Source organism: Chiloscyllium punctatum, chromosome 12 (genome assembly GCF_047496795.1).
Source record: "Chiloscyllium punctatum isolate Juve2018m chromosome 12, sChiPun1.3, whole genome shotgun sequence".
NCBI classification, from domain to species: domain Eukaryota; kingdom Metazoa; phylum Chordata; class Chondrichthyes; order Orectolobiformes; family Hemiscylliidae; genus Chiloscyllium; species Chiloscyllium punctatum.
Window position 1 is genome coordinate 754,027 of NC_092750.1, and position 15,438 is coordinate 769,464.

Here is a 15,438-nt window from a genome sequence, read left to right on the forward strand (position 1 = left end):
CAGAATCCTGGAAGCTGACCATCAATGCATTCACTATTTCTAGAGCTAATTGTTTAAGTACTCCGGAATATAGATTATCAGACTCTGGGGAATTATCTGCATTCAATCCCCTCAATTTTCCCAGCACCATTTCTCTGCTAACATTGATCTCCCTCAGTTTTTCTCTCTCAGTAAATTTTGCATTCTTCAACATTTCTGGTATTGGATTTATGTCCTCTTTTGTGAAGACAGAATCAAAATATGTATTCAGTTGCTCAGCCATTTCTTTGCCCCCTATTATACATTCCCCCATTTCTGTCTGTAGGAAACCTACATTTGCCTTCACTAGTTTCTTTCTCTTTACATACCTAGAGGAACTCTTATAGAACATAGAACATTACAGTGCAGTACTGGCCTTTCCACCCTAGATATTGCACCGACCTGTGGAACCAATCTGAAGCCTATCTATCCTACAATATTCCATTTTCATCCATATATTTGTCCAATGACCAATTAAATGGCCTTATAGTCGGCAAGTCTACTACTGTTGCAGGCAGGGCATTCCATGCCCCTACTACTCTCTGACATCTGTCCTATATCTATCATCCCTCAATTTAGAGCTATGCCCCTCAGTTTAGCCATCACCATGCAATGAAAAAGTCTCTCGCTGTCCACCCTATCTAATCCTCTGATTATCTCAGATGTCTCAATTAAGTCACCTCTCAACCTTTCTCTCTCAAATGAAAACAACCTCAAGTCCCTCAGCTTTTCCTCATAAGGTCTTCCCTCCATACCAGGCAACACCCTAGTAAACCACCTCTGAACCCTGTCCAATGCTTCCAAATCTTTCCTATAAGGTGGTGACCAGAACCATTCGCAATACTCCAAGTGCGGCCGCACTAGAGTTTTGTACAGCTGCAGCATGTCTTTGTGGCTCTAAAACGCAATCCCTCTATCAATAAATGTGAACACACCGTATGCCTTCTTCACAGCCCTATCAATCTGGGTGGTAGCATTCAGGGATCTATACACATGGACACCAAAATCTTTCTGCTCATCTACACGACCAGGAGTCTTACCATTAGCCCAGTATTCTTTACTCCTGTTGTTCCTTCCAAAGTGAATCACCTCATACTTTTCCACACTAAACTCCATTTGCCACCTCTCAGCCCAGCTCTGCAGATTATCCATGTCCCGCTTGTTATGAAGATGTAGGGGTACTGTACCTTTAAGAGAGTTGAAGGGCTTAAAGGAGCTCACAGAGTACAGGAGAAATTACAATGTAACATTTGATCCAGCAGCTAGCATCACCTGGGTTTCTATGAGACAAAAACACATTCAAAATCAGCCAAACAGTTTGAATTATGCCCCAAGATACTAAATTCCAATCAAGTTTGAATTTGGTATTTTGACAATATTAAAATCAATGAAACGATCTGATGCTTTGGGGTATAAGCATTAAACAAATTGAACAGCTGGGGGAGAACTACCAAGTTGCCAACATATGCAGCCTGCCCGCAGAATAGCTCTCTTAAAGGAACCTTTATCTATCAATGACTTGTGAAACAGAATCCCTAAGAAGAAGAAAAGACGACAGAGGAAGATAGAAAGAGAAGATTGAACAGCAGCCTGGTTTTGAAATTTGAATTTTTTGATAAATCTTAAATGGGATTTTATTGGACTAGTATTGTAGAAGGGAAAGTAAAAGATAGGTTACAAAAAGGAGTTGTAAATAGTTTTGTTAATTAGTACACCACTCTTAACTGAACTCCAGGATGAACATTTTCCATCAACCACCACCCTCTGTCTTCTTTCAGCTAGCCAATTTCTGATCCAAACTGTTAATTCACCCTCAATCCCATGCCTCTGTATTTTGTGCAATAGCCAACCGTGGGGAACCTTAGCAAACACCTTACTGAAATCCATATAAACCACATCAACCATTTTACCCTCATCCAACTGTTTGGTTACCATCTCGAAGAACTCAATAAGGTTTGTGACGCATGACATACCTTTTACAAAACTGTGTTTATTATCTCTAATCAACATATTCCTCTCTAGATGATTATAAATCCTATTTCTTATAACCTTTTCCAACACTTCGCTTATAACCAAAGTAAGGCTCACTGCTCTATAATTACCAGGGTTGTCTCCAAAGGTTCTTGAACAAGGGAAATACATTTGCTATCCTCTACTCTTCTGGCATTATTCCTGGAGACAATGATGATATAAAGATAAAAGCTAAGGGCTCAGCAATCTCCTTCCTGGCTTCCCAGAGAATCCTAGGATAAATCCCATCTGGCCCAGGGGACTTATCTATTTTCACATTTTCCAGAATTGCTAACATATCCTCCTGGTGAACCTCAATCCTGTCTAGTATAGCAGCCTGTATTTCAGTATTCTCGACAACATTGACTTTTTCCAGTGCGAATACTGAATATTCATTTAGCGCTTCCACATCTCCACGGACTCCACACACAACTTCCCACTACTATCCTCAATTGGCCCTAATTTTTCTCTAGGAAAAAGTGAGGACTGCAGATGCTGGAGATCAGAGCTGAAAATGTGTTGCTGCAAAAGCGCAGGTCAGGCAGCATCCAAGGAGCAGGAGAATCAACGTTTCGGGCATGAGACCTAAGAAGGGCTCATGCTTGAAACGTCGATTCTCCTGCTCCTTGGATGCTGCCTAACCTGCTGCGCTAATCTTTCTCTAGTCACTCTTTATTCCTGATATACCTATAGAAAGCTTTAGGGTTTTCCTTATTCTATCTGCCAATGATTTCTCATGCCCCCTCCTGGCTCTTCTTAGCTCTCTCTTTAGGTCTTTCCTGGCTAACTTGTAACTGTCAAGCGCCCTAACTGAGCCTTCCCATCTCATCCTAACATTAGCCTTCTTCTTCCTCTTGACAAGAGATTCAACTTCTTCAGTAAACTACAGCTCCCTCGTTCGACCACTTTCTCCCTGCCTGACAGGTACATACTTATCAAGGAACAACTACTGCATGTCCTTGAATAAGCTCCACTTTTCAATTGTGCCCATCCCCTGCAATTTCTATCCCCATCCTATGCATCCTAAATCTTGCCTAACTGCATCATTGCCTTCCCCCATCAAGAACTCTTGCCTGCCTTATATATCTATCCCTTTCCATCACTAAAGTAAATATAATCAAATTGTAGTCATTATTACCAAAGTGCTCACCTACCTTCCAATCTAAGACCAGGCCAGGTTCATTACCTAGTATCAAATCCAATGTGGTCTTGCCCCTTGTTGGCTTGATTACATATTTTGTCAGGAAACCATTCGCATACATTGGACAAAAACTGATCCATCTGAAGTACTTAAACTGTAGTATTCCCAGTCAATATTTGGAAAGTTAAAAGTCCCCCATAACATCTACTGTCACACTCGCTCCTATCCAGAATTATCTTTGCTATCCTTTCCTCTAAATCTCTGGAACTATTCAAAGGCCTATAGAAAACACTCAACAGGGTGACCTCTTCTTTCCTGTTTCTAACCTCAGTCCGTACCACCTCAGTAGACAAGTCCTCAAATGTCCTTTCTGCCAACATAATACTGTCCTTGAATAACAATACCACACCTCTCCCCTTTTACCATCTTCTCCTAATGTCTGTCTTTATATTCCCTTCAAGCTTACTTTCATAATGTATTTTCCTCTTCTTAATCAATCCCGTAGTTCCTCTTTACTGAATTATAAACTACTCCCAATCCTCAGAACAATTATTTTTCTTGGCCAATCTGTATGCTTCTTCCTTGAATCAGATACTCTCTCCAACTTCCTTTGTAATCCATGGACCCTTTTACCCATTTTGTCTTTTTGCTGGACAGGAATAAGCAATTGTTGTAGTTCCCCCATGCGTTCCTTGAATGTTTGCTATTGCCTATCCACTGTCATTCCTTTAAATAACTTTCCCCAATCCATCAAAGCTAACTCACGCCTCATGTCTTCATAGCTTCCTTTATTAAGATTTAGCAGCCTACTCTCCGAATCAACTTCCTAACTTCATCTTGATAAAGATTCCATCATGTTATGATTGCTCACCCCCAAGGGGTCTTGCGCACCGAGATTGGCAATGATTCCCTTCTCATTTCACAGTACCCAGTCTAAGATGGCCTGCTCTCTAGTTGGTCAAGACATATTGGTCAAGAAGACCATCCCCTATACACTCCAGGAATTCCTTCTCTATGGCACTGTGGCTAATTTGATTTGATCAATCTGTGTGAAGATTCTAATCATCCTGGATTGCCGATATTCTCTTATCGCATGCATCTCTAATTTCCTGTTCAATGCCATTCCCAACATTACCACTGCAGTTTGAGGGTCTATATATGACACCCACTCAGGTTTTTTGCCCCTTGGTATTTCTCAACTCTACCCATACAGACTCCACGTTGTCAAGCTAATATCCTTTCTCACTATTATGTTAATTTTCTCTTTAACCAGCAACGTCACTCCATCACCTGTCCTTCCTAAACACATTGGGACATTCAGTTCCCATCCTTGGTCACCCTACAGCCATGTCTCCGTAATCCCAATTATATCGTACTTGTTTACATCTATCTATAGTTCATCCACTTTATTGCGAATGTTCTGCGTATTAAGGCATTAGACTTTAAGCTTGTCTTTTGCTTTAACCTTCTATGCTGTCTGACATTACTGTATATGACACATATCACTGCCTCTCAGATCAATAGACCCATGTCAGATGCAATATCATTTGCCCTTCACTCCTCCTTAAAACATCTTGACACCAAGAATCAGCTACGTAAGAATCATACTCATTGATTACAGTTCAACCTTCAACATTATTATCCCCTCAAGACTGATTATTAAACTTAGTGATCTCGGACTTAGCCCCAGTCTCTGCAAATGGATCCTCAGTTTCCTGACCCACAGCCCGCAATCAGTGAAGATTGGGGGAAAGGATTTTATCCTAACACTCAACACTGGAGTCCCCCACTCCCCCCATACTCAATCCCATACTGTACTCACTGTATACCCATGACTGTGTCGCCAAATACCAGACTAAAGCCATTTACAAGCTCGCTGATGACACCACCAAAGGCCCAACAATGTCGTCTTCATCAGGCAGCCAGGATGTATCACTACCTGGTATGGTGGCAACTGTACCATTCAAGATCAGAGACTGTTACAAAGAGTGGTGAACTTGGCCCAGACAATCACAAAGGCCAACCTCCCATCTACAGAATCAAAGAAAGGCAGCCAGCATTCTCAAAGATCCATCTCAGCCTCACAATGCTTTTCTATAACCACTACAATCAGGGAGAAGGTACAGAAGCCTGAACACATGCACCAGCCAGTTTAATAACAGTTTCTACCCTACTGTTGTTAGAATACTGAATGGACTCTCAAACTCCTAACATTCGCCTGTACCTGTGTTTTGTTTTTGCCGCTGTTTACCTATTATTTACGGATCTATGCTACTTGACTATGTGATCTGCCTGTATTGCTCGCAAGACAAAGCTTTTCACTGTGCCTTGATACATGTGACATTAAATCCTATTCAATTCAATTCTGGAGCACAGTGTACAGTGCTGGTCACTGCATTTACAGAAGGATGTTAATACATTGGAAGTAATTCAGAGAAGGTTTACCAGACTAATGCCTAGAATGAGTGAATTACCTTATGATGAAAGGAGAGACAGGCTGGCCCTGTACTCTTCTGGAGTTAAAATCAGGCAGAGGTGACTCAACGGAAACTCAAGATCCTGAGGGGGCTTGACCAGGTGGATGCAGAAAGGACAGTTCCTCTTGTGGCACAATCTCGAATGGGATGAAGGGGAATGTCATAGTTTAAAATAAGGGAGGATCCATTCAAAACGGGGTGAGGAAACATTTCTTTCCTCTCAGGAACATTGTTCATGTCTTTAGAATTCCCTTCCTCAAAAGACATTAGATACAGAGTCTTTACATATTTTTAAATTCTCGATTACCACAGTGATGATAGATTATTGGGCATATACAGTACAGCAATGGAGAGTTTATGTTCAAATCAGGTCAGCCATGATATTATTGAATGGGGGACTAGATTCGCTGGGCCAAGTGGCCTACTCTTGTTTCTTTTATGTATGCTTAAGATATTTAATCTCCTCTGTAACCTAATACACCAGATGAACATGAAATCTCTTGCAGACCTATCAGAGTCAGGAAATAATATTGTTTTAACAAAAAGGAGACAAACTTAAACCCATAACACCAAGAGGAAAAGTGAACATAATGCCATTAATATCAGTGTCCTTTCTGATGAATGATAAAGAAATTTCAATCATAACTCACAGCAATTTGCTTTATTTCAATATAGAAATACAGACATATCAACCAGAGTTTCAAATATCTCCAAAAACAACATAACACCAGGCAGATTTTTCAGTCAAAATGCAAATCCAGAATTATCAAGGATGACACAATGGTGCTCCTCAGTACAGTCAGAAGGTCAGTACAGTCAGAAGGTCAGTACTGACAGACCATAAGACGCAAGTGCAGAATTAGACCATTCACTCTTGCTCCACCATTTGATCATGGCTGCCATGTTTTTCAAAGCCGTTCTCCTGCCTTCTCCCCATACCCATGATCCCCTTACTAATCAAGAACCTATCTATCTCAGTCTTAAATACACTCACAGACTTGGCCTTTCTGTAGCAATGAGTTCCCCAAAGTCACCAACCTCTGGCTAAAGAAATTCCTCATCTCAGTTCTAAAGAGTCGTCCCTTCAGTCTGAGGCTATGCCTTTAGGTCCAAGTCTCCCCAACTAGTGGAAGCATCTTCTCCACATTCACTCAATCCAGGAATCTCAGTACTCTAAGTTTCAATCAGGTTCCCCCCTCATCCTTCTAAACTCCATTAAATACAGACCCAGAGTCCTCAACCACTCCTCATATGATAAGCCCTTCATCCCCAGGGCCATCCTTGGAAATCTCCTGTGGGCCACCTCCAACACCAGCCCATCCTTCCTTGGATATGAAGTGCCACATTGTCAGAGGGTCAGCACTGAGACAGCACCATATTGTCGGAAGGTCAGCGGTGAGGGAGTGCATTATCACCAGAAAAACTATTAAACAGAGGTCTTTGTCTGACCCCTTACGCAAATATAAAAGTTTGAAAGAGAAGCAGCTGAGTTAATAAGGACATGGTGGTGGAAAAGTATAAAGCAATTTAATATTAAAGTAAAGTAATAATAAAAGCGAAGAGATTGGTAACCTTTCGACTGTCGTGATCTGTTTCTCCTCTATCGTCACCCCTCACACTGAGGAATCTGCATTCTAATTCTGGGCACTTAACATTCCCGAGTTTAACTCCCTCAGACTTGGCAGACATACCTTCATCTGCCTGGGCCATAATCCCAGGAATCCATTCCCTTCCCCCACCCCCCTACTCCTCCAAAGCATCTCGCTGTCCCTACAACAATCCCCTCCAAACCTATCTCAGAGACCAAGCTCTCAGCAACCTGCTCTAATATCATCTTTATACAGCAAAGGGGAAGATTGTGTTTGAAACATTTCTACAAAATGCAATTTCTGAAACAGACTTTTGATGCTTTACTAGGTTAAAAGGTGGCATATGAATACAGTTGATTTTTGATGCCTATCCTTTCCAACCCCTTTCATCACTTTATAGACCTTTTGGCGGGGGAGGGGGGGGGAATGTGTGGGTGCAGGTGCTCATCATATTAGAAGCTTTTGATTAGTCATGAAGCACTTGCATTCCTCTAGCCTTTCAGGATGACCGCACATCCTAGAGTGTTGTATGGCACATGAAGTATCTGTGAGGTGTCGTTACTGCTGTAATGTAGGAAGTACAACAATGAACTTGTATAGCAAGCTCCCACAAATAGCAACAGCATAGCTTACTGATTTTGTGACATTGAAAAAACAAGCATAGGACAGACAAGATGGAGAATTCCCGAGCTCCTGTTCAAAACAAACAGGGACCGACAAAACATGTACACAGTGAATCCAACAGCTTCCTTGCAACAATAATACTTTGAATCCCCAACCCATGCCCCTCCCATACTGAACACATCTTCTCTGCAATCCCAGCACTGGCACAAGTAGTAACTCAGTGATACATTTCATTGAGAAATGAGAGCTTGTGTTTCCAATCTGTGTGCCCTTGGTTTCAGTTCCACCACACCTGACTGTCGGCCAGTGAAAGGATGAAGAGAACAGGTAGGAAGGGGAAAAAAGAAAATAGCAACAGTGGGCCATTCAGCCCATCATGCCTGTCTGGCATTCAATACTATCATGGCTGATTGAAAGCTTTAATGCCTTTTTCCCATCCTATGCCCATAAGTCTGTACGCCACTGGAAATCAGATATTTATCAGCCTCTACAGTACACATGTTCAAAGACAGTTTCAACATGCGCTCTGTGGTACAGAATTCCAAAAGATTAACAACCCTCTGAGTAAATAAAAACTCCTTCTTGCAAACCCAAGAGTCTTCTGTCTTATTTTTGTTTTGAATTCCCCAACCAGAGAAACCTCCTAGCTGCATCTGCCCTGTCTTTCTCTTAAAATATCTATTATGTTTCAGTGAGATCATCTCTCACTCTTCAAAATTCAAGAGAATCCAGACCCTGCTTGCCCCAACCTCCCTCCAGAGGACACAGCTGCCATCCCAGGAACCAGTCAGTTGAATCTTTATTGCAGTCTCTCTATGGCAATGTCATCTTTCCTTAGGAAAGGACCCAAAACTGCACACAGTACTCCAGGTGCAGTCTAACCAAGCTCCTGTACAATTAGAGTCACAGAGTCCTGCAGCACAGAGACAGGCCCTTTGGCCCAAAGTGGTCTGTGCTGACCAAAATGTCCATCCACACCAACCCCATTTCCCTGCACTTGGTCTATATTGTTCTAGACCTTTCCTATCCATGTATTTATCCAAATGCCTTTTAAATGTTGTTAATGTACCCACCTCAACCACTTCCACTGGCAGTTCATTCCATATGCGTACCACCGTCTGTGTGAAAAAGTGCCCCTCAGGTTCCCTTTTATTTCTTTCCCCTCTAACCTTAAACTGAGGCCCTCTTGTCCTCAATTCCCCAACCCTGGGAAAAAGACTGAGTGCATTCACACTATCCATGCCTCTCATGATCTTATCTGCTTCTATAAGAACCTCCCTCAGTCTCCTACATTCTAATGGAAGAAGTCCTAGCTTGTCCAACCACTCCCAAATGAAGCAAGAATTCACTACTCCTGTACTCAAATCCTCTTGGGATAAAGACGAACATTCTATTACCCCTCCTAATAGATTGCTGCACCTGTGCATTAGCCTTCAGTGACTTATCCACAAGGACACCTTTTGTACACTTTCCAATCTCTCACCATTTAAAAAATACTCTGTGCATCTGTACCTCCTACCAAAGAGGACAGCTGCACAGTTTTCCACATTATATTGCATATGCCCATCCATGCACATGTCCAAATCCTCCTGAAGCCTCTTCACATCATCCTCACAACAGATTCCCACTTTGCATTTTATCATCCTCGAAAGAGCGAGGGAGAGCTGACACTACAGATTCTAAATCAGAGGCAAGTGAACTTTAGTGGGAATGGGAAGGGATGAGAACAGGAGGAGCTGTAACAGAACAATAGCTAAGCTTTAAAGGAAGAGACGGTTCATGGAGAGGATATGGACGAGAATAGAATAGTGTAGGTTAGATGGGCTTCAGATTGGTTTCACAGGTCGGCACAACATCGAGGGCTGAAGGGCCTGTACTGCGCTGGAATGTTCTATGTTCTATGAAAAGGAAGGGAACCAATGGCAACAATCCTTGGTGAGAGGTCATCAGTAAAAGGAAGCTATATTATGCATTTATGGCTCATCCATCTGAAATTTGATCAAACATGAACAGATTCTTCTTTTCTCTTACAGAAGCTGTCTGACCCTCTGCGATTCCTGCATGTTGTTTTTATTTCAGATTCCCAGCATCTGTAGTAGTCTTTGAGATAAATATGACATACAATGTTAACCATGGCTTTGTTGAAAGATAAGCATTTTTTACTTTCTTAACAGATCAAATGGACTGACGCATCCAAGTGAATTCTCAGATCTCCAATACATTTTCATTGTCATTAAACACAGAAACCATAAGGATGAAAAAGAAACAGATCAAAAGTTGTTTGCGCTCCTGCTGTAGCAAATGCTGTGGACATTTTATGTTGCCAGAACCACACAGAAGCCTTTTGACCCATTTTACCAAATGTAGGAGGTTGTAAAAGGTCAGTAATACCAGGACAGCAAAAGCCAAGTGATGAGGAAGAGCCTGAAATCTCCCCAATAATCAGCCAGCTTCAGAACAAATAATGAACATACTCAGAGGGACCAGGAACATCAGAAACAAATTACAACAGCAAATCCCACTGTTTGCAAACACCCAAATCTCTAGAGTGACTCAGCTCAAAACAGTTCCTGGCAGTTTAACTTGTACTGGTATAAGCCACCTATTGTAGGGTGGGTATTGAGTTCTAACAAAATTTGCTCATGGTATTTTTTGACAAAAATTTTTATTTAAGGTTTCAAAACTGACCACATGATAGGACCCAGCTGACAATCAAATCTGTCCCAAAGACAAATCAGTTTAATGCGCACACCCAGCAACAGGGTGTTTTGCCTGCTTGAGTCTTCTCCACCACTGAATAAGACCCTAAGGTGAGCAGTCACCCAACATCAACATTCATGCTTCAGTTAAATGACAACTAATATTCAAATCACACAAGTGACAGTCAATGACCATCATCTACACGTGAGCATTAAAACATCTCTTATTGACACTTAATGGCATTACCATGACTGAAACTTCTCTCCATTACCAACAATAATGGAGGGAAGATTCGGGTGGGGGGGGGGGGGGGTAGGTGGTGGTAGGTGGTGGTGACAATTGACCACAAACTCAACTAGACTATCCACAAAAACACAGTAGCTGCAGAGCAAGTCAGATGCTAAGAATCCTGCAGGAAGTAACTCACCTCCAGACTGTCAAAAGCCTGTCCACCATCTACAAGACACAAGCCAGAGGTGTGATGGAACACTCCCCATTTGTCTGGATGAGTGCAGCTCAAACAGCACAAGAAGCTTGACATCACTCAGGGCAAAGCAGCCAATTTGAGTGGCATCACATCCGCAAGCATCAACTCCCTTCACTATTGACACCCAGTAGCAGCAGTGTGTACTATCTACAAGATGCACTGCAGAAATGCACCAAAGATCCTCAGAGTGCAGCTTCCAAACCCACGACCACTTCCAACTAGAAGGACAAGGGCAGCAGGTGGGAACAGCACCATATTCAAGTTCCCTGTCAAGCCACTCACCATCCTGACTCGGAAATATATTGCCGTTCCTTTATAATTGCTGGATCAAAATCCCGGAAGTTTTCCCTAAGGGCATTGTGGGTCCCCTTGCACCTAACGAACGGCAGTGGTTCAAGGCAGCAGCTCACTAGCACCTACAAGGCAGCCTGCCAGCAACATCCATGTCCCCTGGATGAATAAAAACATGCTAAGGCTCCGTTGGAAACATGCTGCTTCCAATCAATTGAACAACTTCCAATTCACTTCCATGAAACTCAAAGGACATCCCAAACAGGCTCATAATTGAATGACCATGTCACAAATCGATTTACATAAACACAGACTGAGACAATTCAAACAAAAGTGGAATACTGCAGATGTTGGAAGTCTGAAATAAAAACAAAATGTTGGAGGACCTCAGCACTGAAAGAAACAGAGTTAACGATGAATTCAATTACTTCTTCAGAACTGCATTAAGTGTTGTAAAGAAGAGTAACATCAAACTCAAATATACCCAATTTTCCTTCACCAAAGATGCAGCCAGAAACAAGTGTCGCCAGCACGTTTGGTTTCTATTTGACAAAATTCATAATCAGCGGAACCACTGAAAAGTTACTACAGTATTAAAATTAGTCACTGAACAACCACAACGTATTCCAGTTCTTCAGTTGAAAACAAACCGAGGTCTGACATTCACTGCCCTCAAACAGATCACTGACATAAGCTGAACTCTCACAGAAGACAATCTCAAGAAAACAAGACCTTGCAGCCAAAACCAATCTAAACTGTATCCCAGTGAGAGTGAATACAAATAGGACCGGTACCCCTGAGAATTGGGGGCGGGAGCCAGGGCCCATACGCCAGTGAGTCAGTGTGCACACGTGCGTGCAAGAGAGAAAGACCTTTACCTCAGAGTGTGAGAGAAAGAGACCCGTATCCCAGTGAGAGTCAGTGCCTGTGTGAGAGACCCTTATCCCAGTGAGAGTCCGTGTGTGCCCCTTACCCCAACGAGTGTGTGTGTCTGACAGTCCTTACCCCAGTGAGAGTCAGTGCCTGTGTGTGTGTGACCTTTATCCCAGTGAGAGTCAGAGCCTGTACGTGTGACCCTTACCCAATGAGAGTCAGTGCCTGTGTGAGAGACCCTTAGCCCAGGGAGTGTGAGAGAGAGAGAGAGAGAGAGAGAGACACCCTTATCCCAGTGAGAGTCAGTGTATGTGAGACCCTTAGCCCAGTAAGTCAGTGTGTGGGTGAGAGACCACCTGATGAAGGAGCAGCGCTCCAAAAGCTAGTGCTTCCAGTTAAACTGGTTGTGTGATTTTTAACCCAGTGAAAGTGTGCGTGCGAGTGTGACCCTCATCCCAGTGAGAGTCTGTGTGTGAGACCCTCATCCCAGTGAATGTGTGTGAGAGAGAGACCTTTAACCCCGGAGAGCGAGAGAGAGATAGAGTGTGTGTGTGTGTCTGAGACCCTTATCGCAGTGAGAGTCAGTGGTGTGTTTGTGTGAGAGAGACCCTTACCACTGTGTGTGTGTGTGTGTGTGTGTGTGTGTGTGAGTGAGAGAGAGAGAGAGAGAGAGACCCTTACCCCAGTGAGTGTCTGTGTCTGAGACCCTTACCCCAGTGAGGGGAGTGTGAGAGAGTGTGTGTGTCTGAGACCCTTACCCCAGTGAGGGGAGTGTGAGAGAGTGTGTGTGTCTGAGACCCTTACCCCAGTGAGGGGAGTGTGAGAGAGTGTCTGTGTCTGAGACCCTTACCCCAGTGAGGGGAGTGTGAGAGAGTGTGTGTCTGTGTCTGTGTCTGAGACCCTTACCCCAGTGTGTGTGTGTGTGTCGGGGGCTGGGGAGAGGGGGTGTGTTCTTGGGGTCGGTTCACTAGAGTCTCCCCGATCGTGGAGACTCTCTCCCCCCCCCTTGCTCCTGATCACGGGATGGGAGCTTGCCCCCACCCCCGAAGCCTGGGTCCCAGCCTCTTACCTGGGGCCGTGACAGCAGCTCCGACTCCCACTCCCCGAGCCCGGGCGGTGCCGAGCGGCGGAAAACAAGTGACGGCAGCGGGAACCCGCCCCTTGTCCCGCCCCAGACCATCCCAGCCAACCCGGCAATACCCCACTCTACCCCCATGTCCATTAACCCCTTTGCCCGCTTCCATGGATCCAGCCCGGCTCCCTCCAGCCAGTGCCCAACCTCTGGTTTTGTATAGTCCACCCTGTCCAGGGTTCATTCTGCCTCAAATCTATCTCAGTGCAACATCTCGGTTCTCTCAGACCGGGAGCAGGTCTGTTTATACTTTGTAAATTTGCACATTCGGAACTAAAGTTTATTAATTCTCACTTCCATCCTTCCTAGCAATAGTAAAAATGAAGCTGAAAATCTGCGTTGAATTAGAACCTTCAGCTAAAAGGTAGATCCAAATGTGGAAAACATCTATGCAATCACAATCATCTTTGCCACCACAGACTCTAATCCAGACCCATTGTACACACTTAGCACTAGGCAAGATTTACTCGAATAGTCAACATTCTGAACTGCCTCCCTAAATCAAGAACATTACCCAAATGCGTCCTACAGTCCCTAATATGGGCCCACACCCAGTGTCTAGAAACATACACTCAAAACTACCAACTGATTAGAAACCTATACACAATGTCCCAATCTAAATCCAGCATCATGCACCCTGTAAAATGCCAAATACCAAACCCAAAAGTGGTCTAAAACTTTTACCCATTAGATTTTTATTTTCAAACTTTAGAAGTTACCATATATTTAACCTGATCATATGATTAAGATGGTAACTAACCTTTCTCCATAGCTAATCACCAAAAAGTATCCTGCAAACCCTCATGCTGAAGATTACCTGTAGAAATCCTCAATTCTGAATTATGCAAATATTTTAATTAACAGTTTAGTCAATGTGAAGCGACTTAGTGAATTACTTAAATTCAGTTTGTGGGGATCCTATTGTGGTGCAAAGCTAGCATCCTACCCTTGGTCCAGGAGACCAAGGGTTCAGGTCCTACCCACTTCACCAGTGTACAATAACATACCTGAACAGGTTAGACAAATAGTTTAAGTTATTAGAGAACCTCATCAGGCACACTGAGGTAAGTTTGAGGGCAAAAGGCTTTTCACCCTATTAAGTCAGTCAATATTAGTCTGAACAAGTAGTAGAATTTGAATAATTAAGAGTAAAAAGCAGGGCTGATAAACAGCTCAGTCCCATGAAATAAACCAAATCATTGCTGGTGCTAGAGATCCAAGACAAGAACAAAATGCTGGAGACATTCAGCAGCTGTGATAGGATCCAAAGAAATAGCCTTAACATTGAAGAAATACTGGACTCTAAAAATGAGCTGTTTTCTGCAAACAGAAAAAAAAATCACAAAACCAGGTTATAGTCCAACAGATTTATTTGAAAGCACTAGCTTTCAGAGTGCTGCTCCTTTACCAGGTGGTTGATGACCTGAAGGAGCTAGTGCTTCCAAATAAACGTGTTGGATCATAACCTGGTGTTGTGATTTTTTAACATTGTACACCCCAATTCGACACTGGCATCTCCAAATCATGTTTTTCTGCACAGATTACGCTGAACCTGTGATGTTTCTCCAGAAGTTTCAGTCTTATCCAAGTCTAACCAGCTAGAGCACATGAAAATTCTCCAAGTGAACTTTGTGTTGGGGAATAGGTATTAAAATCACTGATGTTTGTCAACACCAAATACTCTGGACAATTAAAAATTGAAAAACTTTAGTTGTGCTGTAGTGGTGGTCACTGGACTAGTCATCCAGATGTCTACATCAAATGTTCTGGGGACCTGGATTCAAATCAGACCATCACAGATGACATTTCAAAATTAGTAAAAGTCTGGAATTAAGAGTCTAGTGATGACTGAACATTAGAATGCTAGAACATTACCTGAATTGATAGTCAAAAAATGTGGCACTGGAAAGGTACAGGTCAGGCAGCATCTGAGGAGCAGGAGAGTCAATGATTTGGCCCAATGAAGAACTTATGCCTGAAATGTTGATGCTGCCTGACCTGCTGTGCTTTTCTAGCACCACACTTTTTGACTCAATCTCCAGCATCTGCAGTTCTCGCTTTCTCTGGATTAATAGTCTAGCATTAATACTAGAGGT

General features: G+C 43.0%; 1 protein-coding gene across 3 annotated transcripts in view; it reads right to left on the bottom strand.

Moving 5' to 3' along the window:
* Positions 1 to 13,348, bottom strand: part of LOC140483535 (6-phosphofructo-2-kinase/fructose-2,6-bisphosphatase 4) — a 181,090-nt gene extending 167,742 nt beyond the window's left edge. The window contains exon 1 of one of the 3 annotated variants that reach the window (XM_072581707.1): positions 13,280 to 13,348. The gene's annotated coding sequence lies outside the window, so the exon portion shown is untranslated. Of the gene's footprint in view, positions 1 to 1,205; positions 1,299 to 13,279 lie in introns of those variants that run through there. The other 2 variants (XM_072581714.1, XM_072581710.1) reach the window with 2 other exon arrangements.
* Between the last annotated feature and the right edge of the window lie 2,090 nt (positions 13,349 to 15,438).